Consider the following 24230-nt stretch of genomic DNA (forward strand, 5'->3'; position numbering starts at 1 on the left):
GCATACACGCCATACGTTTGCTTTATCCTGCAGCTTACAAGGCTCTTGTTTCAGAGCACAGACAATCATGTCTTGCTGAGAAATCACTCGATCCTGCTATAATCATCCTAGTCTTTTTCCCCTCTTCTCTCCACAGTTCTTGGCGGTGAGCCTGGCTGTTGTGCCACAGCTGAAAATTAGATCATAAAAGCAAGGCGCTTTGATTACTTCTGTGAAGCTCCTAGCACAGCTTTAAAAGTAACCGCTGAATGACAGAGAACAGTATTTTTGCAATTCAAGCACTGTGTGAGAAATCTGAAAAGCGGGGTCAGGCCCCTGCTCCTGCCAGATTTCTTGAATGAGAACAAACACGTCCAAGACCACGGTCTGGAAAATGCACCATTTCTACCTCCTCCTCCGTATATGCCTTACCAAGGCAGGGTGTTTCCCAAAGGGATTTCGGGGCTAGTTCAGCCCCTGAGCTACAGACAACGGGCACCCCAAGGACCCATCACCCCATGCCCATCCTGCTCTCCATCTCTTCCCCATGAGGGACCCCAGCTGCAGGCAGGATCCGGGGCTTGGGTCCAATGCAGGACTGATGCTTTCATGTCCGTGGGTGTAAGGTGGGGATGCAGATGTGAAACAGAAGGGCTGAGCTCAGCAGCAAGCTCCTGATATTATCATGTAAAAAATAGAAGTTATACACCTTCACACCATGAAGGCCATGTAACTAACTTTAAGAGCAATTAACAGCATGTCTTAAATATGTTTTGAAACTAGCCAGGATGCTGGACTAAAATCTCCAGTCCACAGCACAAGAGAGAACCACCACCTTGTGCAGAGTACTGAGCTCAGGAAGTTTTGCAAAAGATTTCCCAACTGCATTATATTTCATCCCTCCATGTTCTAATTATATGATTAAATAAATTTGCATAATCGGATGCAATTACACTAATTGCATATATAAGCAATAATCAACCAAAAATTACTCTGAAGAAAAAGTTTCTACTTAAGGAAATTCCTGTAACAAGAAAACATTGAGGAGTGCCAGATCTATCTAAGTGAGAGCGATATTAACATTAAACACTCCAGATAATGCCAGCGAAACCGGAGCCCTGCCAGAACAGTATGTGACTGGGGGCAGCTACGTCTGCACATTTTAACCATGGCTTCGGTGGGGACACCGCCAATGAATCAAAGAAGAGTTGTGCTCCTTTGTACTCAAGCCCTAGCTACAAACTACATTCATACAGGATTTTCCTGGCATGTCTTAGAGGAGAGGTTCAGTCAGACTTGTGGACATCAGACCCTGATGCCGGACTATATTTGCTTCTGCTTTAACCTTTTAAAGCTGTTTATCAGTGTATGAACATTGGAAGTGGTTTTATTTTGCCAGTTACAGCTGGGAAAGCACTCGGCCCACACACCCCACAGGTTTTGCTTGCAACGATGCTACGTGCTTCCATTCCCCGTCTGCAACATCCCAGTAGAGACCATAAACCCAGCACATCCCAACACCCAACTCCACACGTCCACACCATCCCTGCAGACAATCTGAGCTCAGATTATAGCAAATCCCACTTGCCCTTGCAACCAGGGACACAAAAGCCTTGTGGGGGAAGGACCCTGGCCACTGCGCCAGCCTGATGTCAGCCCCTGACACCACAGCAATGAAGGAGGAGAGGATGGAGGAGGCTGGCATGGGCAGAGAGCACAGAGACTGGTCATGCTGCATGGCCATGCAGAGGATGTCCCACTATGTCCCCAGCCATACTAAGTGGTTTGCCCAACCTCCAAGTGACCCTGGGGACAGCAATATGAAGGAATTAGGCTTGTTAATATCCACATAACGTCTGGACAACATCTGAATCACTCAAACAGCCTGATGTCAGGAGAGTGAAAACACAGGAGACCCCCGTTTCCAAAGCTGCTCCTGTGCATGTTCCCATCAGGCACTTGGCCAACACTGACCTGGACCTCAGAGCCTACACAACCCAACCTCCTCTTCCAAAACCCATCAAGAGGGCAGGAAATACCCCAAAACGCAACTTCCACAGGGAAAGCTGAACCCCATAATCCAGTGGAAAAGCAGGCTTCTGACCACCAGCTATGAGAGTACAGGCTGTTACAGCTTGAGGTTCACAGATGGGCATGGGCAACATCAACTCACACAGAGAGGTTCCTTGTAGGGTCACTGCAGAACTTGTGCAGCGGAGAGAGCAGACGCCTAGGGCTGAACTTGAGCAGGGAGGAGGAAGAGGAGGAAGAAGTGTCCCAGTTGCCATCACTTGCTGAGCTGAGAGTCAGCGTGATTCCCAGGAGAGGGGGCAGCAGTGGCAGGGAGCACAGCTTGCTGGTGGTGGCATTTAAACAGCCGGTGAGGGGGTGCTTCAAAAAAATAACTGAAAATGTCAGGTTACATGAAGTTTGAAAGGCTTAGATTACTTGTAAAATATTAACAAGCAAGGCAGTAGCCAGACCCCACTGATTCATGAGCAAAACAACTACCTCAGAATTAGGGAGTCTTTAATATTTACAGTCTTCATTGCAATAATGACTCTTCAAATGTCTGTACCATGGGGCGGTAAATGGCAGGTTAAAGAAAAACCAATTTCGAGTTGTTCTAAGGGAAAGGGATTCGTCTCAGATGAGCTATCTTCTGCTGCAATTTGTAGCGATACCTCAAAATTGCCACAGAAGATACAGTAGTGAACACACCAAAATGAAGAATTCAAGTGGAGCTGAATGGATATTAGTCTGTAAGGGCAAGGTCTAACCCTCCACAATGGCCAAATCCCCTCCGCTCTCACGGGAGCAGGGCTGAGCACTCAAATCAAACCTGTCTCTAACTGCTGCGATTGCCGCAGTGCCTGGGGCTGACTGTGCTGTGAGATAGGACACACCACAGCAAAGTGGGCTCAGGGCACTACCGAGCAGCTTACGGAAGGCATCTCTTGTGGCATGGAGAGAAAGAGAAGGGAACAGAAGAGAAATAGAACCAAAGACACAATGCACAGCGGTGAGCACATGCACCAGTTTGCATGAACAGACACAGCACACTGCATCTGCCCTCTGGTTTTAGTGCAAAGTCGGGAAGCCCAGCCTGCAGCAAAGGCTCCAAGAAAGCAGGGGAGCCTGCCAACCAAGCAAGCCAGCACTCACGCACCAGGCTGTGACCTGAAGAACAGAAAACAAGGGTGAGAAACAGCTGATCTTCTGCGATTGCTCCCTGGTGGGGCTACAGGCTCCCTCCTCTACCAGAGCATGACGAGAAGCCTGCAGTAGGTGCTTGCACGTTATTAAACCATAGACCAGAAGCAACGAGGACCACACATCACATATGGCTGTGCCCACCTTCCACTGACCTCAAGGAACAGCCTGCCTTCTCTCTTTGCAAGGCAATTTTGCTCGAGGATGGCAGCCTCCCAAGCTGTTCAAAAAAGAGAAACAAATAATTTTTTTTTCTCCTTTTTAAATGGAGTTTCATGTATTTCAGTTTGCACCTATTGCCTCTTGTCTGTTCCTTGGGCACCACTGAGATGAGTCTGACTCCATCTTCTTTACAGTCTTCCCCCCATCAGGCACTTACAGACATGGAGAAGACCTGCTCCATCCTTCCTCCAGCCCCATTCTATACCCACTGCCAACGTCCACCACACATGCAGGAACCTCACACCTCTGAGGGCTCCTCCTCTGCCCAACTGAATTCAAGAGCTTCAGAGAGGAGGAGCAGAGAGGAAAACATGCCACCTTCCTCTTGCCAGCACAAGTTTACAGAAGTCTTGTGAAAAACAGGTTAGGTGGCATTGCTTTCAGCATCCTGCATCAAACCTACAGAGGTTACAAGTGAACCGAGGGGTTTCCCAACCATGAACGCTGCCAGCTCAACCCAGGGCCCGTAACTGTTCTTCTACACAAATTCCCTAGTTTCTGGGATATATTCTGCAGCAAGGCCCCATGAGACTGAACAGCATCCTGCTTCTTCAGCAGAGCCCACGATACAGAGTAGTAAATAAGTAAATTGAGGAGGGAAGAAGCAAGCTGAATTTGTGCAGACAGGCTGCTTCTTCAACAGCAGTGTCTCAGCCCACAGCTGCACATCGGCACGCAGCACACAGCCTGTACACTTCCACGCTGTTTCTTTCCTCCTCCCCAGTTTATTTCTTTCATCAGTGTATTTCTCAGGCCTGCCTGCTTCCACCTCTGCACCCATCAGCTCCTTCCATACCAACTGCCACGGTTAACCCTGCTTTGAGGTGCTCACGGATGCTTGGATTTCCTGTTGCTGCACAGTGTGTAAGAATTCAGTGGCAGAAGAGCAAATCGCTGCAGAACAATACTGGTATAGTTTCAGAGCAGCAAAGTGGGATCTGGGAAAGCACATGTATAGATCATCAACACAGCAAAGCAACTCAGCATCAAGATACCTTTTCTAGCCTCAGATCTCACAGCACAGAGCAGCACTGAAGTCAGTGTTGTTTAAAAAGCATCCACAACAAACTGAACAAGCCACCAGGCAGAACAAGTTCACATTTATACATGTCAGTGTTAGAGGCTTATCTTCCTTCCAGATAAGGAAAAAGCTTTCAGCTGCCTTTGAGAGATCTGGAGGTATTTCAGGGGATATATCGAGTTGCTTAGTTCTGTAAGCCAGCTGCAGTGAAAAGTCTTTCCGGCATTTAAAAAACATTAATTTCCAGCTGTTCCAGGATTGCCAATCTACAATAAAAACATACAGCACAGAACACAGCAAGCTTTTTTCTTCCTAGAGTTTCAAATATGGCTGAGATTTCTATTCAAGGTGATTTAACAAACCGCAAAGAGTTTTAACCAGGAAAACAATCCCAGCGCCCATCTGTAAGTGTCCATGGGCAGAAGGTTTTCATCAGCTCTGCGAATCTGTATATCCCAAGGTAAGAGGCAAAGCAGAGAGTAACTACACAGGGCAAGACAAAAAAAAAGCCGTGAATGCCATAAGAAAAGACAAATGGACTTCAAATTCAGAGCTCAAAGTATTTGCTTGTATTTCCACATGGAAAACTCCCATCTTCTGATAATCCTCATATCCTTAGAAACCCCAGGACTCGAAGACATGGCCTCAGTTGACCTGCACAAAATCAAAGACAGCAGCAGAGAGCCTCTCTGTACGGAGGGAACAGGCTCCAGGGGATGAGCGTAGATCCTGCAGGAGTCAGAACCAGGTAAACCGCCCCTACAATTACCCTTGGCCGTGCACACATCACCCACGCTGCTTAGAAATTTAAAGGTTAGCAGGCTTCCCAATTCCTTTGAAGCCTTAAGCTTTAGCTCTTTAAGCCAAAATGCACTTTCAAAGCACCAAGGTCAGTGACTGGAGATTATCCCGAGAGTCACTAGGCAAAGGCTGCTCGGGGAGAAAGCTGTTCTTTTGAGTCACTGCAATGCTCTTCCAGACATTTAGGCTGATGATAATCTCAGCATTTGTTAGAGCATGAAAAAGGCTCTACAGCACCAAAGAACCAACAGAAGTTTCCAGGTGCAGATTTACTTGGAAAAACAAGCGTGACAATGCCACCCTGGGGCACCCTAGTTGCACCCCAGGGATTCTGGCTGTGCACGGTGAGCCTGGGGCTGAGCGACAGCCGTGGTCTGGGTGCCACGCTGCCCTGGGACACCGACGCAGTTCCCCCATTGTCCGTGGCTCAGGACAAGTACTGTGTGTCATACTCAACCAGCCAGACACTTTCTGAAGCATGAGAAATGATGCAAACCTATCCAACAGCTCCATCGCTTCTGCAGAGCTGCAACAAGAGGAGCAGAAAAATGCCCAGCAGATGCAGGAGGAGAACGGGAGCGATTCCACTGGGAAGGAGATGTCCCATGCTGAGGGAGGAGCAGTTTTTGACAGTAACATAGGATTTAGCCTTGCTTCACGTGCCCCAGCCCTGTCCCCAGCCCCAGAGAGACACGCTGAGCTACAGGAGGAGCTCCCCAGACGAAGACAGAAGAGACACAGCTGGTGTTGATGGCAGCATGCGTGGGACCAACCTCCAGAGGATTTTTAGGCTCCTGCCCTGGGCTCCACTGCAGACCATGCCACTTTCAAGTAAAACTTGAATGTCGCAGTCTTCCTCCAAAATTTTCAAGGCAAGGGAAAGGCAAATACAGTCTAAGTGGAAAGCAGGGAAGGAAATACTATCTATGCTATTTAATAGCAAGCAGAGACATGCGGAAAAATGGGATGTGGTTTAACAAATGTAGTTTGAGCACTGCTGACACAGCCTGGCCTGCCCCCTGCCCAGGAGAAGAATGCGGAAGAGAAAATCTGAAGCCGATTGACTTGGGCACCTGTAGCAATACATGTTCCCGTCAGCCATCCCATGTCCCACGAGACACCCCTGCAGTGCAGGTCAGGATGTCACTGGCAGATAAATTACACTGCTCTGGCTACTCAGATATCCTTCCCTAGTTGCCAGGGGAAAAGAAATCAAAGAACAAAACTGGTAACAACATAAAAAAAAAAAAGGCAAAGCGTGTGTGTAAAAGCCTTGCTGGCTCCCAGCCAGGGTGCTCAGCACCTTCCAGGATCATCTCAGAACAATTAGTCTGTATGCAGCTGCCGAGTTTCCCGACACACTGCTTCTCTCTGTGATGGCGATGTCGGCTCTACTCCAGCAAAACACTTAAGCACAGGCTTGAACTTTAACTATGGTCTCAGAACATCAGAAGGGACAACATTCACGTGCCGAAGTGTGAACAACACTGAAAATCTCAGCCTCAAAAATGTGGAAATACTCATGCGAGTGTCTGGGTGAATGTGTTTCACATATGTCTAAACAAGAGAGCTGCCCAGTTAGGCTGGAGCTGTTCCAGGGCTCCTTTCCCAGGAGGGGAGGAGGACATAAGCATTTTCTTCCACATCTGCATTTACAGCTCTTTCTTAGGATAGCAGGCTCACATCAAGGAAGCATTGGAAAAAACTGCCATCACAGCCATCCCCTTAGGTGGGGTCCAACTCTACCCAGCTTTCTTCCTTCCACCTGCACAGGCTGCAACACACAGCTACCTCAAGCTCTGCATAGGGAGCAAGAAGAGCGCCCCACAGCACCACTGCCCTGGGACCAGCACTCCATGGGCCCCCAGGGCACCACACACACCACAGAGGCAGGCTGGGCTCAGTCTGGACAAAGTTTGCAGTAACCTGCACGCAAGGCACGGGGAACGAGGACTCAAACCAGCTATGGGGTTGCAGAGGGCTGTGGGAAGGTCTCACCCAGTCATGCAGATCAGCTACGCTCTGATCAAGTCTTCAAAAAAAATCAGTGCTCCCACCACAGGCTGAAGATGCTCCAGCATCACACACGGACACAGCTCCTGCTGAGTTCCTCTCGCATTGTCTCTCTCCAGCCCTAAACCACTGTGGCTGTTTGCTTTGCGGCCACTCGAGCCCATAAGAGGTGCATGGCAGGGCAAGGAGCACAAGTCTCCCGTGCTTTCCGAATTGCTTGATGTCCGGGAGGCACGCACACATGCGCTCATTTGGAAAGGGATGCCAGACACACTCGATATCATCAACCAAAAGTACAAATAAACCCACAGAGGTGACAGCACGTGAACTAACCTCATCTGTGAGGTCTTCTGTACAGTAACAACACCAAATCACTAACATTTGCCTTTATTATGATATTATTGCCATGTATTACTATAATTCCTTTGCCTTTGAGGCTTAAAAACAATCTTGTAAGTTATTTACATTTTAAAACAGAAAACAAAGAAACTTCTTCTGCAACTAAAAGAGGCAAACGAAACTGGAAAACTCCTTGAGGAAGCGATAAATTCCTCTTTACTTGAATTCTCTGAAAGGGACTGCTGGTAAAATCCTCCATGCTTGTGACCCAGGAGATCTAGCATAAATAGAGACCTTAAAACCTACAAGCCTGTGAATTATTCTCTACTACCTGACAAAGGATGCTCGTAAGAAAACTATTTTTGGCTTTCCTTTCACCAGTTCTGTTTAACAATAAAACGCTATTCCTCAGCTTCCTGTTTTTGAAATTGTAGCTTAATGCATTTCAATGGGAAATTCTCCTTTCCATAGTATCTGTCACCTGCCATGACCTACCCGTGTTTTACAGATGGTGTCTATTCATCAAGGGTCAAGAGAACACTTACAGAGAGGAGTTAGGAAGAGACACTCAGGGTCGCCCAGGCAGCTCCACGATGCTCAGTAAGAGAATCCCAAATTTCTGATTCCCAATCTCTGATTCATTTGCTTTTGTACTCTCCCCATAACTGAACACACCATTGTAAGAGTAGATCTAATGCCAGCATCATTTTTTATAACTCTACATCATCATTCCTGACACAAACCAAAACGTCTGCACCAAAGTCACAGATCACTGAGGTTGGAAGAGACCTTGAAGATCATCAAGTCCAACCATAAATGTAATGCTGCCGAGACCAGCACTAAACCATGTACAGGCCTGTTGCTGACAGTCAGTGCATCCCCATTTGAAGCCCTGGTAAGTGTTTACCCACATGCAGCTTAGCAAAGCCTATGCCTAAGCCAGCAGCAACGCCCCGTGTTGCTCCCTGCACGACTCTCCCACACGGGCCGCTGCCTGCCACACGAGTCAAGTGAGCAACGAGGTCACACCATGCCACTCTGAGCTCACCTGTTTCATCAGAAACCTGGTTAGATCAGGAATAGCCTGCATCACATTTGTTGCAGGATGACTGTGATTAGAAAGAAAAAGGGAAAAACAAACCTGTTTGGTTTTTTATACAAAGTTTACAGTGGATTAAACTAATTTTTCCTTGTTCCCCCAGATTCTCAGATATTCTGTTCACTTGCTTAAACACATGCACGTTTCTGAACAATCAGGTTTAAGTCATCTTCTTCAGTATTTTGGTAATGGAAAAATATAGTTACATATAAAAGTTGAGAACAGTGAGGTTTTATTTGCACAGTGATCTTGAGAGTGTTTCAGGGGCCAGCTTCCATCTAAGGATGCTTTCACATACTGCAAGTGACACAGGAATTTGGGAATAGGTTCAGACTTGCAGCTACCCACAGCGTGGACTCACTAGAGTAATCTAAGAACAAAGCTTGAAAAGTCTGATCTCAAAGCATGAGATCACTCTGCCTGACCAGGAAGCAAACAGCAAAATTAAAGCCTCACAGCGCTGCAGAATTCAGGCTAAGCTCCTGGGATGCACCTTACTGCCAGATAGAGCTGTTTCCTCTTCTGTCCGATAAACCAGCCCATCGTGTTCTTTCCAAAGGCCTTGATTTGACTGTATTATCATCCCTCCCACAATCAATTTTTTTTTAGATACTTTTAAAAAAAATTATCAAAGGAGGAGGTGGAAATTTTAAGCTCACTGCTACCCATGCCATTCTGGAAGCACCCAAAAAGAGAAACACTTATTCTAAAAGTGACTAAGACATGAGTCATCTGATGAGTAAGCACATTGGCTCTAGAAGACTCATTCAATCCATGATCAAATCCAAATCATTTAATTACTTAAATCACTCTTCCATTTTATATGCTAATGCAGCAGCACTCCAAGGTCAGGAAGGGGCTCCCATTTGTAATTGCTGCTGATCTTGTCATGCTGAGATAGACAGAGCACTGCTAGGAAACCCTGTGCTGGAACAGCAGAGGAAAGCCACGTTTAGAGTTTGCATTTTAAAAGTGTTCTGAAAGTCAACTTTGGAGACGCCTCCAACCTCAGTAACACTTGGGCTAAGCATGCACAGGCTGCTGGCACCAGCCGCTCGTGCGGCTCCGCACCCCTGCGAATGCAAACAGCAGCCCTGCTCCTGGCAGCAGGGACGGGCAGAGCCCAGCTCCCGCAGCCAGCGGGGCTCAGCGCAGGCAGGTGCCAGGACTGCAGCCAAGCTCTTTCAACATCCTTCTGTTACTCTCGCAATAGCTCTTATACGAAGCTGCAAAACCATTAAGTTAAACCACTTATGGTACTTAAATATCTCTCCATTCTGGAGGAATACGAGCACCTCGCAAAACAAATGCGCTCATCTTCTGTAGGACGCATTCACAGGCAGGGAAAAAGAGCACCAGGGAGCAGATGTAATTGCCGTAAATACTTCTGAACAGACCCCAACGGGTACCCTGACACCTTTGAAACGCTCACTTAAGATCCAACAGCAGGTCGATGGCAGATTGTCCCTCTGTTCTCTTCCTAAAATCCAGGCAGGACATCAGTCTGGTCTCTCTCTTTGCAGCGCTGTGCTCCATGAGGGCAGGCACAAGCAAAGCAGCTGTAACACACCCAGCGAACAGCCTGGGCCCCCCCAGAATGATTAGCCTGTCCAATCTGTTTTACAGTCCAGTGAACAGCCTTTCGTGAGGCTGCTGCTTTCTCCATGTTCAATTAGTGCAGCACAAAATGATACACTCGTAATTGGAATAGCATCACAGAACTAATTTAAGTTGTTTCACACCTTGCCGCTGGCATCGCACTACGACCAATGTCTTGCTACTGCATTTCTACAGTTTTTAGGTTTTCTGAATCTTTCAACAGACTTGCAGGACAACGCAGGCAGGGTTTTTACCTAACTGGCCAGCCCTGTGCGCATCTGCCTTTACAGAAACAAATATAAAGGAATAGAGATTTTTTCAACAGGGAGTGAATTTACAATTCGCCTGTGCTGGACTAAAGGTGTTAACAGCCACCAACACCCACCTGCTTAAATCCACGGAGCTGAGGCTGCTCTTCCTTCATTATTGCTTTTGGCACAGAGGAAAACTTTGCACCCCTTTGCACTAAATCCAGTGACCACAACTCAACCTCTCACAACCTGAGGTCAGGCAACGGGACTTAATCTCATAAAGAGAGTCAGCAACTCAACAGCTGCTGTGCCAGAGTGTGGCAGTGATCTTCCTCGGCTGAAACGTTAGACTGTGTCTGCCCGTGCCTCCTGGACATCTTTCTACAGCCTCCCTTGCCTCAAAGAACTTCAACCTCACCACCAAAATAATCTAGCAATATGGAAAATGACCCACCTTGGGTAGCAGAAGGGAAGAGAGCCCAGACAACAGGCTGGTCTGAGGTTGGAAAGGCTTACACCCAAAGAAATAGCCTCGAAAAAAAGTGGATAACTCAGTCAAAATTACCATGAAGCAGAAGCAGCAGCTGCCAGCATTGATGAGGCAGGATGAAAAGGCTGAAAAATCTCCAAAGACTCACAACCGCTGCCTGCGGGTGCAGGTACAAGATTAGCAAAGGATAAGCCAGTTTTCAGCATCATTACAGTAAACACCGCTCATGCTGCAGGTGGGTCGACACACACCTCCGAAGGGTTCGGATGGAGGTCCTGCTCCAGCCGTCAGCTCAGCTGTGACCACAGCCCAGCTGCTGCCAGGATGGCACATGCATTTACGCACGCCTTCAGACACACGTGCACACAAATTTAAGCAAACAGCTCAGATCCCACCAGCACATCATCATCCCTTGCTCTCCATGGCAATCGTATCAGATACACGAATAAAGTCTCCAGGAAGGAGGAAAGCCCGACAGTTTTGAAGAAGAATGCACAGCAGCTCCACCTCAAATCCACTTCCCGCTGCTGCGGACACATCCCCTTTACCACATTAAAGGCATCCTTCAAAATAAGTGGTAATTACTAGCTCTCCTGCTACAGTTATAATGTCACAAGATCCATCTCCTCCCTGCTGGGATAACCGCTTCGTGTGTCTGTCTCCATCCAAACCACTCTCCTAAGCACCAGTGAGGCAGCAAGACTCCAGTGGCCACCTCCAGCTCTCCTGGCCATCACACAAGGCACTCGCTGCCTGCTGGAGGATTACAGACCAGCACATCGCCGCAGCACTTCGAACTTACACCTCCAGCAGTGGTGAAAAGCAAACCCAAAGACAGACGCAGCCTCTCAGTGGACAAGTAACTGCAACCTTGGGGAAAGAGAGAGGCAGGCAGAAAGGAGCTTACTCTTCTCCTTAATCCCTTTCTCTAGGAGTCTGCTGCAGAGACATAAGGACAGTCTCACCCCTGGAAAAACTCCCTCAGCTGTTTGCATCTGACCTGTGGGCAAGGCACATCGGACCCTGGGGTAACTGGCAACACACTGATGCAGCTCTTTCCTGGTAGCTGAATTTGGAGGGGACTACGGGGAGCAAAGAAGCAGAAGGAAAATGCTCAGAATAAAACACTTTAGAGAACCACCCATTACAGGCCCCTGGTTTCAGGCTAAGGGTTTCATCCTGCTCCAACTGGAAATCACTGGTGAGATTTCATTCACCCTCTGCTCTGTGACAGCACAAATCCCAGAGAAGTTAGAACTGCACATGGATTTCTCATCCCCCTGGGAAGACTTCTTCCCACCCTGCTGTAAGCATGTTAGTATTCAGCAACGATGGATCCAGCAAGGATGGAGTTGTGTGCAGCCACCACCGTGCTGTCCCTCTGCCGGCACTGGATCTGCTCCACAAAGGACTGACGACTGCGGCCAAGTCAAGTTCATCACCACTCTGTTTTTGAACAACCAGACCTCTCTCAAGTCATTAACTCATCTAAACATTTCACATCTGTTTAAGGGAGCTCCATTTTTACAAGCATTCATACATGAAGAGCAATCACTGAGTGCATTCAGGAAGAGGTGAAATCAAGAGAGGAAGAAGCTTTTGCTATAAATAGTGGAACATTTCTCCAAGTGCACGTTGCATAGCCTGGTTCCTCCAGCTCTATGCCACATTGTTTTTTGTGCCACACAGCCTTTAAATCCTGTTACCTTCAACATCTGGAACTTCACTTTAAATATCTTGCTTCCCCTGCTGTATTTTTCGGAAAGTCAAAGCCAGCCAGAGGATTTATGGCCTGCCCAGGGGAGACGCTAGTCTGAATGGCTAAAAATTTGTACTCTTTCCCCTGCTTCTCCACCCTTCTCTCCTCCCCTTGCTGATAAGTTTTTGGGTCGGGGTCTGTCACTGACTGTCTTTGTACAGCACCAACGCAGCAGGACCCTGCCTTGCCATCCCCACGGTATGAACCACAAACAATAGAAACACAAAATTCTGCTTGTACAGGGTCTGGTCCAAAGCTCATTGTAAAGATGTGTCTCTCTCTCTTCAATGGCATGTGGAGCAGAGCCATAATACCAGCATGAGCAGAAAAGAGCTATTTGCAAAGCTAACTATTTGGGGAATACAATCATGCAAAAACATGATCTTCCAGCAGAATGTCTTCACACTTTCCAGCAGACCAAAAGAAGTGTATGCACACGTATACGTATGTTTTTATCAAGCGTTTTTGGCATAGGAAGCATTCTGATGCCATGGTGACGGGTGCTCTTGCAAACCCTTAACATAAGAGACAGATAAACCTGAAGCCAATTAGGAAAGCAATACTGCTGTGCTTACGCGATCCGCAGCTACTATGAAAGGGACAAAAATTTAATTCTCATGAAAAAGATCAAAACAAAACCCCAGATCCATTGTTAAACAGATTAATCAGACTTTTGGAAAGCTCATCAGGGATTGGGTTCAATCTCTGCTGTTGTTATTAGCATAAGCCCCATACAGCAGTAACAAAAGACTTGTCTAAGTCCCACGCTCTCAGTTTACTTTGCAATGAGACTCTGCTCAGGCTCACAGCACTTAACATACACACTCTTAATTAAGGGGACAGGGCCAAGAGGAAGAAATTCACTGAAATTTATACTATAGCAAAACAAAACTCTTAACAGCCCTTTTTATAAGGGTAGGACTACCAGTCCCTCCTCTCCTGAGCAAGGCTGGTATGGGAGAGAAAGGAGCCCTGGTGCCAGCATCACTTCCCCTGACCCAGCAGGGACTGGGCACGATGCTGTGCAGGGACCTGCGCTGCTGCAGGACAGGCACCGAACCCGCATACGCCAAGAGCTAGTCCTTCTCCAGGGAGACAACAGATATCAGAGGAGAGCTGGGGATGCCCATATGCAAGGTCAGTAGAACCACATCGCATGGGCGGGAGCGAGCCCGGAGCCGACAGGGCATGGCTCACAGCATGGGCTGTGCCTGGCCCACCAGCAGCACGCCACAGATGGCCTTAGAGCAGGAAGGCTCCTGTTCACCAGCACAGAGAAGGTATAGCCAAGGAAAATAAGCCAAAGCACAACCCCAAAGTGGTTCCCCACAAATACGGGGACTGGACAGGGCCCCTCACGTGCTGCCGGCTCCCAGAAAAGGCTGCAGGGAGGCCTTGTGGGAAGTGGGTTAATGGCATCCAAAGAGAGAAGTTTCCACGGGAGTGCCGACAGGTAGATGGAGTGCAGGAATGACAGCCTGCTGAGAAACAACATCCTGCACCCCTCATTAAGCGTCAATCACACCTTCCCAAAAAAATCCCCAAATTAGAATTAAATACGATGCTGCCACCCCTGCACCAAAAATTATTCATTCCATAAAAAGCATTTTCCTACTGCTCTCTTCCATTCCTCTCCAGGCCCCCTCACTCCTCTCCCGCAGGAGTCATTTGATTAAGGAACTTTTACGATTGCAGCGTTCTGTAAACTGTTTTTGCAGAAGGGTTAATGAGCATATCCCCGTGGTGATGGGCAATGCTGGAGGAAAGGGCCCACCTCCAGTTACACCAGCAATAGCCAGGGGAAGGGGATTCTTCCCATTGCAACTGAGCATCGCCTCTACTTTGCTAAAGGCAGAGGGAGTCCCACCACACCTTCCACTGTGACTTTATCATATTATTCTTTCAGATGTGTAGATTAGATCTAAATAACTACCTTAACACATGCCTAATTTGCTTAGGTCTTGTTAAAGCTAAGGAAATGCTTAAGAACATGTATTGCTTAGGGAAGAACTGCTGGGTGGGATCGGTGCTTTGCTCACCCAGTGCTTTGGGTGGGCTTCATATGAATTAAAGAGGTTTTCCAGTCACAGCTCAGGAACCGAGATGGTGGTACGTGGTCTTACACAGAGCAACAGCAGGTCAGGGAGGAGGTGGAGCCAGCGGGTTGCTGCACAGTATGTCCTGCAAGCCCATGGGTTCAGAACGAGTTGCACAGCTGGGAGAGGTAAGAGTCACCTCCTTTTTTCCGGCAATTACTCTGCACTCCTCTGTCCCATCCAGAGGAGGCTCACTGTAGAAGCACTGAGCCCAAGTACCTGCTGGCAGCCTGGTGCTTGGGAACCAAGTTTTATTCCTGACTGTCATCACACAGACACATTAACCCTGCCTTGCTGCTTCTCCCCAAAAGGGGGCCAACAACTCCTCATCCTGATGCTGGGAAGACTGAGCCATCACCAAGTGTCTCACTGGTCCTGTCCGCTTGCAGATCTCACTCACTTCTACCAGTGCTTGCACCAAGTGCCACGCTGCCATCTTCCACTGCTCAAGCTCACAACTTTCATAAATCAACTGTGGCATTTTCATCTCCTGCAATGCTTAACTGGGACAGACGCCAGCATATACATTGCTGGAGCATTGCTTGGTGAAGAGTATACAGAGCCATAACACCAACCAAAAGGTTTCGAGTGGTAATTAATCAGCTACAATAATAAATAATACATATACTTTCAAGTGTTTGCTCATTTCCTGAATGTCTGCCATAAATATCTAACCAGTAAAGCATGCTTTGAACAGTGACACTTGTATTTTTTCCCCTTCTGAGCTAACTCTGTGCTATTTACTTAAAATAGAAAATTCAGTAGGAGAAAGACAGGCTGAAAGGTAACAGGATTTTGGAAGTATTTTGAGCACTCAAACCTGCTCTCAACAACAAATACTTAATACAAGCGTTTAATCTTTTTTTCAATCTTACCTTATTTTATAGACACATTTTATACACCTGTTTTAATCCTTTCTGCCAGCCAGGCTGCTGGTCAACAGCCTCCATCAGCACGGATCACATCACTCCTGCCAGGGCAGAGCTTGGGCACGCAGCCTCATGGAAACCAGCACCAAGATAAAAGCCTGGCCTCAAAAATACAGCCCAAAGCAGCCGTCACTGAAATACCTTTTAATGTAGATGGTTTCAAGAGCCTGAACTAGAAATTCCAAGTGCGTGTTAAAAAAATATATCAGTGAAAATCTCCCCCCAAAAGGGAAAATGGAGTTGTCAAAACAGCTGGAATGCTTTCCACAGCTTTTGGCATTTGCTAAAGAAGGGGCTGGAAAAGGTCAATGTCATTTGGCTCTTTGCAAGGCTTAAGTGAGCTTCAGCCCTTTAGGTGGGGGCCGGCCAGTCTGACGGGGGTTAATTTACAACGCTGAGCCCTGGCGCCCAGCGAGACACCCCAGCGGAGGGAAGCTCCTCAGGTGACACCGGTCTCATGCTAGCCTCTGCATCACGTTGAGTCTCTTCTCTACCGCAGCAAGGGGACACTCAGCCGCAATCATCCATGACATCAGGGCTGAACAGGCTTTTAAGCTACATATTTAGAAGGAAGGTGCGAAAAACCTACCTTAATATTCCAATGGGTACCTAATCCCTTAAACTCTCCTGGAGAGGTGCTTTTCATTTCCAAAGAAAAGTGAGTTAATGTTCTTGCCAGCGCTGTTAATCAGAGCAGCAAAGCCTCTTTTCATCACGCAGGGCCCAGGTGACTGTTTCCAAGGGATTAGCTGTTACCACATTTAGTTCAGTAAAGGGTTTATCTCAGCCATGTTCACAAAGGCTGACTATGGAGACATTTGCCCTGCCGAATTCCCACAGGCTGACACCTCAAGCAGCCGTGGGGCTCAGAGTGCACCCAGGGAAGGCATGAAATGGTAATTGCTAGGAATAGGGAGTTTTTCACCTGTCTCCAGCACAAGAAGCCAGGGCAAGAGACAGCTCTTTTTGCGGGATCTGGCCACCACCAGCTGCCAGTGGACTGGGCTCTCCAGACAGGAGAAAGGTGAGGGAGCCGGGGGCAGGAGAGGGAAGATTTTCAAAGGCCACCCTGGGCAGGCACCAAGTCTTTTGGCAATCTGCTAATGGTCACTGCGGCTGCCATCAGGGACATCTGGTTGCCAAACCCATGAAACACATATTCCAGGGAGCCTCTGAAAATTGCATGGGGTGAAACCATTGGAGTTTTGCCACCAACTTTAATCTAGAGTTCAGCCAGACTCTGCTAAACGCTGCAAGCCTGAGCAGTGCTAAAGGAGGTCTGCAGCCACCCTGAAGGTTTCAAAGGAGACAGCCAGTTAGGCATCCAGGCTCTTCTCAAACCAGTGCAAGCTTCCAGCTGATACAAAACAATCATGTTTTAAAAATTTAGATTTTGTGTACTGCTGTTCCCTCCTGCACTGATCAAGCATTTTGATTCCTAACTCACTGCCAGCTCCATCCTCTTCAGCAACAGCTCAGGTCTTCATCAGTGCCAAGGACAAACACTGAAGCTTTGGGACTGCTTCCGAAACTCTTCAGCAGACCAGAGGGAAATTCATATTTTCCCCTCTTGCTCATCGAGAAAGCAGGCTTGGGTGGGACTGGAAAGACTTATAAAGCCCTGGGCACCCAAGGATAAGAAATTCCACTCTGATGCTGCCTCCCCTGCTGCCCCCAGCCTTGCAGGGGGCTCTGCTGGCATCTCGCACCAGCTGGCTGAGTGCTCACTGCCTGCATCGTGCCAACACGGCTGCCTGTGGCCCCGGAGAGAGCTTTTATAATAGGAGTGTCAAGTGGCTGAACAAAGAAGTATCAGGAAAGAGGGCTAGAAGGAGAATGCCTGAAGATACCAGCGAGCGGGACATCACTGGGCATTTAGAAGAATGACAAAGGCAGTTTTTGCAAATGGAAGGGGGAAATAAAAGAGAAATAAGACTGAAGATTGAAAACAATTTCCTAGTGTTTGGCATGCTCTAAAATTAGTGCCGTAATGGACCTCATCAGCCAGCATTTATTTTCCATTCTAAAGACAAGAATTCAAATAAGCAAGCTGCAGCAAGAGAAGCCCTTGCTTAGCTGAACAGCCAGCCTCTAATACAGGCAGCAACGCAAACCCAGCTATTCCATTCCTGCTGTCTCTTGCTCGGGATTTTTGTGAGTGACAACTCAAGTTGGAGACTCGTTTTGCTTGACGATGCTACAACCCCACCAGACAGAGCGTCTGGAGCAGGGAGAGCTAGGCTGCCCATGGCAGAGCTGCTCCAGAGGTTTCCTGCGTTCATACAAGACAACTGAGGGAATCCCAAAAGCAGCAAGTTACAAACCACGCTTTGGGAAACCCCTGCGGCTAATCATCCTGATGGATCTCACTCCTTCTGTCCCCAAGGAGCAAGCCCTGCTCACCTGACTCATGCCTGGGCAGGGAGACACCAGTGGCTCCACTGTCTTGCTGGGACCACATAGGGCCAGCTCTCGCCTGGCTGGCTCTAACCCACTCCATCCCCAAAGCCCCTCACATGGATCACCAGACCCCAGGCGGATGAGCTGGTACACATCAGCATCCCACCTGCCGCTGTGCTGATCCGCACACCTTGAAGACTTGGCACACACAAAGGTTACGTGGCTTTTAATTGAAAAAGCAAGAAGCAAATCACTACAGGCTTTATCTTGCAACTCTCATAGTTATACTCCCTCTTTCAGCACGTACCAGGTAAAGGTGCCTAACACACCACAAGGCTGCAGAGCGCCAGGGACACGCAGCACTGCCTGGGTGGCTCTGGAAAGGCTACCGAGCTCAGCTGGGAGCCGCAATGGGAGCACTGATGTGACACAAAGTTTCAGAACAAGTCCCTGTTGGCAGATGAGAACTGGCAGCATCACTCTGTTATGAGGTGTCAGAGATATTTCAGGCAGCCAGATATTCCCATGCAGAAACCCAGAAAAAGTCACCTCCTCACTCCCCCAGCTGCCTCTCTTTGCATTATTGCTAACGTGGATGTGACTCACTAGAGTTGGGTTTAATATAAACTCCTGAAACAGATTGTTTGGCTGTTATGTAAATCCAGTAAATGTTAAAATACTAGAATAAATCAGTCAAGCAGTTACTGTAGCCAGTTCTCCAGAGACATAAAAGAGAATTTTATTTTATTTTTTAAAGGGAGAGGTGGCAAGAGATGGGGGGGAAATAATAAAATAAATCACAACAGCCTTTCAGCAGAGGGAGAGCTGTGCCAGTGGATTATTGCTCTGCACAAGTGAAGTTATGCAGCATCACCTGCACAAAACACAAGCTCCGTGTCAGCAGGAGTGCCTCCTTACCATGCCGCATGAAACAGCAGTGCAACCTTAGGAAGGTCAGTGTGATAGTACTGATGCTGAGGTTAGGACTTCAGGCATACCACACTTTGAAATAAAACAAACCCAAAACCGGGCATGAGGGTGCTACTTCCCATCCTGACACTGGGAGGGAGGTTCTGCTTCAGGAGCTGCCCCTCTCCCGCGGAGCAGAGGGCATCTGCCACCCAGAGAAAAGCCTCCTGCTCACAGTGACGTCAGCAAGCAGGCACAGGAGCAGATTTTAAGATTTGCAAACACAAGTGTTTTTACCAGAAACCTGACTCCACTATTTTAAACAGTCTACAGGCCAAAGAATTAGTCAGAAAAATTATCTGGCAAATAATCTGCAACAATAAGCAAACCCAGAGCATACCACCATCTGCTCACAGATACCTCCTAGGACAGAAATAAGGAATCTTCAAATTAAAGTCTTCACTTTGTATTTAATTATTGATAACCAAGACATCATATTCAAAGTGCTCCTATACCTACATTAGCAACAGAAAAGGAAGCAGGTAGAAATTAGGACCTCAAATCTTAATTGTAATATAAAGCATCTTAGTTGAGCTGCCACTTGAATGGCCACGTGGCTCAACCCAAGCACCTGCTCAGCTTCGGAAGCTGCCCCAAGTGTCACATTCCCCATCACACTAAAGAGCAGCCGGAGCCTGTGGGTATGAGAGCCTCTCCAGGATTAGCACATCTTTGGGCACATCTGGGCATGCACATCTGGGCAGCGGACAGTGACCCACCTGGCCTGTGCACTGGCAGAGCACAAGTTCCACCTCTAACTGCCCCAGAGATGAGACTGTAGAGCAACATAGTCAGAGCATTGAAATGAAGTGGAAGAGATATCTGAGCTCTGTTTAATTAAATATAGTCTGGGAAAGTCTCTGCTTTTGTTAAACACTGCCTCAAAAGAACAGAGCTGAGTAATCCACCAATGGGGAAAAACATACTCTTCAGCTACAAGGTGTTATTATTACAGGCTTAATATCAAAATGGCTTGTTCAGCTTATAATATTAGACTGAAGCAAATGCTCCCAGCCTTGGCAAGACTCAGAGGTACTACAGATCTACATTACACACCTACATGTGTGCTCAAGGTTCGTATGGAGAGGAGTCTCCTGTCTGGAGAGGCAAGGCATTGATTTACACCAGGTTTCCATGGCACGGCAAAAACTGGTTAAACAGATTATAGAGGAGCATGCATGTTGCAATGGGCACCAACAGGGACGGAAGCCAGCACGGCAGCATTGACTGGGGCCAGCAGCATTACAGATGGGTGGCTGCAGGAACTCCAGGCATGGCTGACAAGCACAGGCCACCAGGGAAGTGTTCCTTAAGTGTCCCGAATACTGAGGGCACCTTGACCAGCACCACATATTCAATACTGAACTTACACCCTGCTTAACCTTGGGCTACTGCCTCCTTGCTTTCCCCTTCTGCAAAAGAGGTGATCACACATAAACACTTAGGTAAAAGGTGTTGGAGCAGTGGGTTAAGCAGTATCACCGCTCCCGAGTCTGCCCTTGGGGAATCCAACCCACAACAAGCAGCCGCTGATTGCCCCATGCCATTGCAGCATCACTGCCACCAGCGCCCGCTCGCCTCCCTGCAGGTGCGGCTGGCCCCAGGCTGACTCCCGTCTCAGACACCCAAGACATGGCAAATAATAATTGTAACAATCTGAGACTTCCAAGAAACCATGACATTTAAGGGTCTTTTTGAGCATTCAGTGAAGAAGAATCTCTCGCTTCTCAAGTTGAAAAACAAACCCTTTCTATGTCTTTTATTTGCTAATTAAATGCATTCATTGTATTCAGATCTCATTTTTTGTGCATAATGTTTTGCCCATCTGTTTGATTAAAAAAAGAACCCAACCACCCAGCTTCATTAAGCTAATTAGATGCATTCAGCCATTGGTTAATATTCTGAAGTACTTTACAATTATTCTCCCCAGTTATTAAATCTCCTCTGAGGATTTTATTTTCTGTGCTACACTCTTTATTAGCCAGCACCCAAGCCAAACTGCATTTGCCCACTCCTTACCCACATGCAAACATCCCACCAACTCCTGCAGTGCTTTGTGCCTGGATCTGATACTGTTCAGTTCACCCTGACCTCAAAACACAGCATCTTCCTCCCTCTGCAATAGGGGCTCAACACTGCCTGCCCAGTGACTGCTGGAGGATGATGAAATGTTGAAAAGAGCACAACAAATTGTGTTTCCTGGGGAGCCGTGTCCAGCTGAAGACTGTAGGGGTTTCTCTGTTCCATATTTACTCCCCATATGGACTTTTTAAAGGGAAGAATGGTCTCGGAAAGGCTTGGGACCACAGTCCAAGATGGACCATCCTAGAGGATGAAAACTAACACCTACTGAACCAGTGTAGCTCCAGCATGGCTGTGTGGCATCACGCAAGTTAGCCTTGCTGGTAGTCCTGTGCAGGTTTCTAACGTGTCCTCTTAGGCTTCAGGTTTCTGTAGTAAGCTGTGGTCAGGCAAGCTGCCTGCATCCTGGACCTCCAGCACGCCAGTCTCCCCAAGCTCTCTGCTCCATTGCAGAGAGCATGCAGCAGCCCTGAGAGTCAGTCTCCCAGCATCGCTGCCCCACTGCTCCTCCAAAATGACCCAAGCTTTGACCGGTACTCCCCCCCAGCAGCCCAGCCCCTCAGAAACAGTCACAGGACAAGGATCCAGCAGGACCAAGCATTGTATGCAGTCAAAGGGAAAGAATGGCATTAGAAGGACGGCAGGAAAGAGACTGAAGATGAGAGAAGCAGCACTAAGTCACCATGTCCTGGGGAAAAGCAGAACTAATGACTGGAGCCCCTCACCATAACATCTTCCACCTCTACCCAGCCATCCCTTTCCATGAAAACTTGTAGCAATACAACTTTGAAGCCTTAACACTGTGAGACACTCGAGTCCAGGAAGACAAAGGCTCCAGAAGCTGATGGGTGGCAGGGTGGGAGACAGGACCAACAGAGATACGCAGCAGATGTCTGGCTTATCTTTTACACAGTGTCTGGTTTCAGAAGGAAATCAGGTTTAAAAAAAAAAAATGGAATACACTTTTTCCCCCCCCCAGCAAGCTTTGATTTACATGGTTCTAGTCCCACCCCCTGGCCCCAGCTGACACCAAGACCTCCCATCTTGAGAAGGATCTGCAAGAGATAATGATGAAACTCTGCACTCACGTGCATTATGACTGCTCTTCCTTCCTGAACCAGCACGAAGTTTGAGATGTAGGTCAAGAGCTTCTAGAAAACAAGTCAGCAGATCATTTACAGGAAAAGCCAGATATCCACCTTGCCCTCATTTCCATTTCCAACGAGAGCCAGTAGTGGATGCTTGGGGGGTGCTGGTGCAGAAATTAAGAGCTTAAAAATAGTAATGATAATAAGGAAAAATTTAGAGTTTTGTCCTCCTGACAGCACCTCCCAGCTCCAAGCAGTCACTCGGGAGCCCTGAGAGCGCATCTCTGAATTTGTCTACCACCATTTTGAAGCTGTTTATTTTTTCAGCCTCCACAACACTATAGGGAATTGAGCTCTGCAATGTGACAGCACTGCACCAAAAGCACTACTTGCGTCATACTGCCAGCCACACAGGGAAATTCAGGTATCCCCCAACACCCATCTCAGATGGTATTAGAGAGGATAAGCCACACACACACGCATTCACTGCCCCATGGTAGACGCTGACACAGGGTCAGCACAAAGCCAACACAAGCATTTGGTACAGTGTAACAGAACAATAAAGAGGGTAAGCGAAGAAACTGTCCTCTTCTATTTGCTTCTGTAATCCCAGCCCAACCTCTATTATTTGGATTTAGAGAAAACAGACAGTATTCATTCTCTTGCTATAAAAGGTGGTTGCACTTGCAAGAAATCACTTGGTGGTAATTTAACTGAAGGAGGAAGAAATTTAGAGGTTGATGCAGCTGTGATTCGACATGGGCTGACCCAGGGCCTGAGGAGAACCTTAACGATATTTCCTTCAGGCCAGCCTGTTCTCTTTGGTTCACACTGTAATTAGCTTTCCCTTTTTGACATCCAGGCAGAGAGCCTAGACCAGCACTTGAAAATTCGGCCAGGTTATTATAACTTTTCAATAGCCCAGCAACTGCACCAATTAATAGAGCGCTCACTGCCCCACTGTGCTTAATGCTGCAAGGCGCACTGGAAGGCAAGCTTTGGCTCAAAGAGTTTATAATCAAAGCAGGCATCAAACTGAGAGCTTAAGAAGTTATCCCCAAAAGGCCAGTGCATTTAAGTAGGTGCTGAACTCCCTTGAAAGTCTAGCCCCAACTGGCACCTGCACAAACAAGCCTATGTGTCTGTTTAGGGAGTAGCAGCAAGGAAAACCCTACCAAGTGACACAGAGCTATCATTTGAGGTGTGATTTTTCAAAACCACATGATGAACAGGGTGACCCAGGCAATCTGTGCCAAAGCTGATATCAGCAGTAGCAGCCCCACAGCATTATGTGAACTATGGATTTCCATCCTCCAGTGAAACCACCAACCCTCACCCAAGAAATCCCTTCAGTGGTTTCTTCTTGGAATTGGCCAACGTACCAGCCAACCCAGAGGACAGGAGAAAGATGCTACTGCCTGGGAGAGACTTGCAGCAGCATACAAATGCACGGCAGAAGGGAAACCTACCCTTCAATCTGCTCCCCTCACTCCCAAGCTTCCTTTTTGTTTCCCTTAAGATGATGTCTGCAGCTAAATGAACACATTACAGCAGAAATTTTGTTCTTAATTTGCCCCTTGGGTGTTTCGCTGACCCTACTGAGAGCTATATTTAAATGTGCAATTTCCTGGCTAGGCTCATTTGCAGTCCCTTCCCCCCTGGCTGCCTGTACAAGTCTGGCCCAGAATCCAATTAGCTACTACCACCCTTTAAATCAAAGGAATTAAAAAACTCAAACAAGAAAAATAAAATTAAGAATTTTAATTACATCATTCTTATTATATGTCTAAATACTTACAATTCCCATGCTCTCTGGGAGGTAGGCATGAAAGGCTAGAAAAGCGACAAGTTCCCAAGCAGACAGAATTGTAGCCAGAACA

The 24230-nt window shown here is 47.6% G+C and overlaps 1 protein-coding gene across 5 annotated transcripts in view; it reads right to left on the bottom strand.

The window, feature by feature from the left end:
• The window catches only part of CAMKK1 (calcium/calmodulin dependent protein kinase kinase 1), a 107213-nt gene that overhangs the window by 71590 nt on the left and 11393 nt on the right, over positions 1-24230 (bottom strand). For 2 of the 5 annotated variants that reach the window (XM_063340942.1, XM_063340943.1), the window contains exon 2: positions 3348-3412. The exons of 2 other annotated variants lie outside the window; for them this stretch is intronic. The gene's annotated coding sequence lies outside the window, so the exon portion shown is untranslated. Of the gene's footprint in view, positions 1-2152; positions 2371-3347; positions 3413-24230 lie in introns of all 5 variants that reach the window. One more of the 5 variants, XM_063340940.1, reaches the window with a different exon arrangement.

This window comes from Chroicocephalus ridibundus, chromosome 7, assembly GCF_963924245.1.
Source record: "Chroicocephalus ridibundus chromosome 7, bChrRid1.1, whole genome shotgun sequence".
NCBI classification, from domain to species: Eukaryota; Metazoa; Chordata; class Aves; order Charadriiformes; family Laridae; genus Chroicocephalus; species Chroicocephalus ridibundus.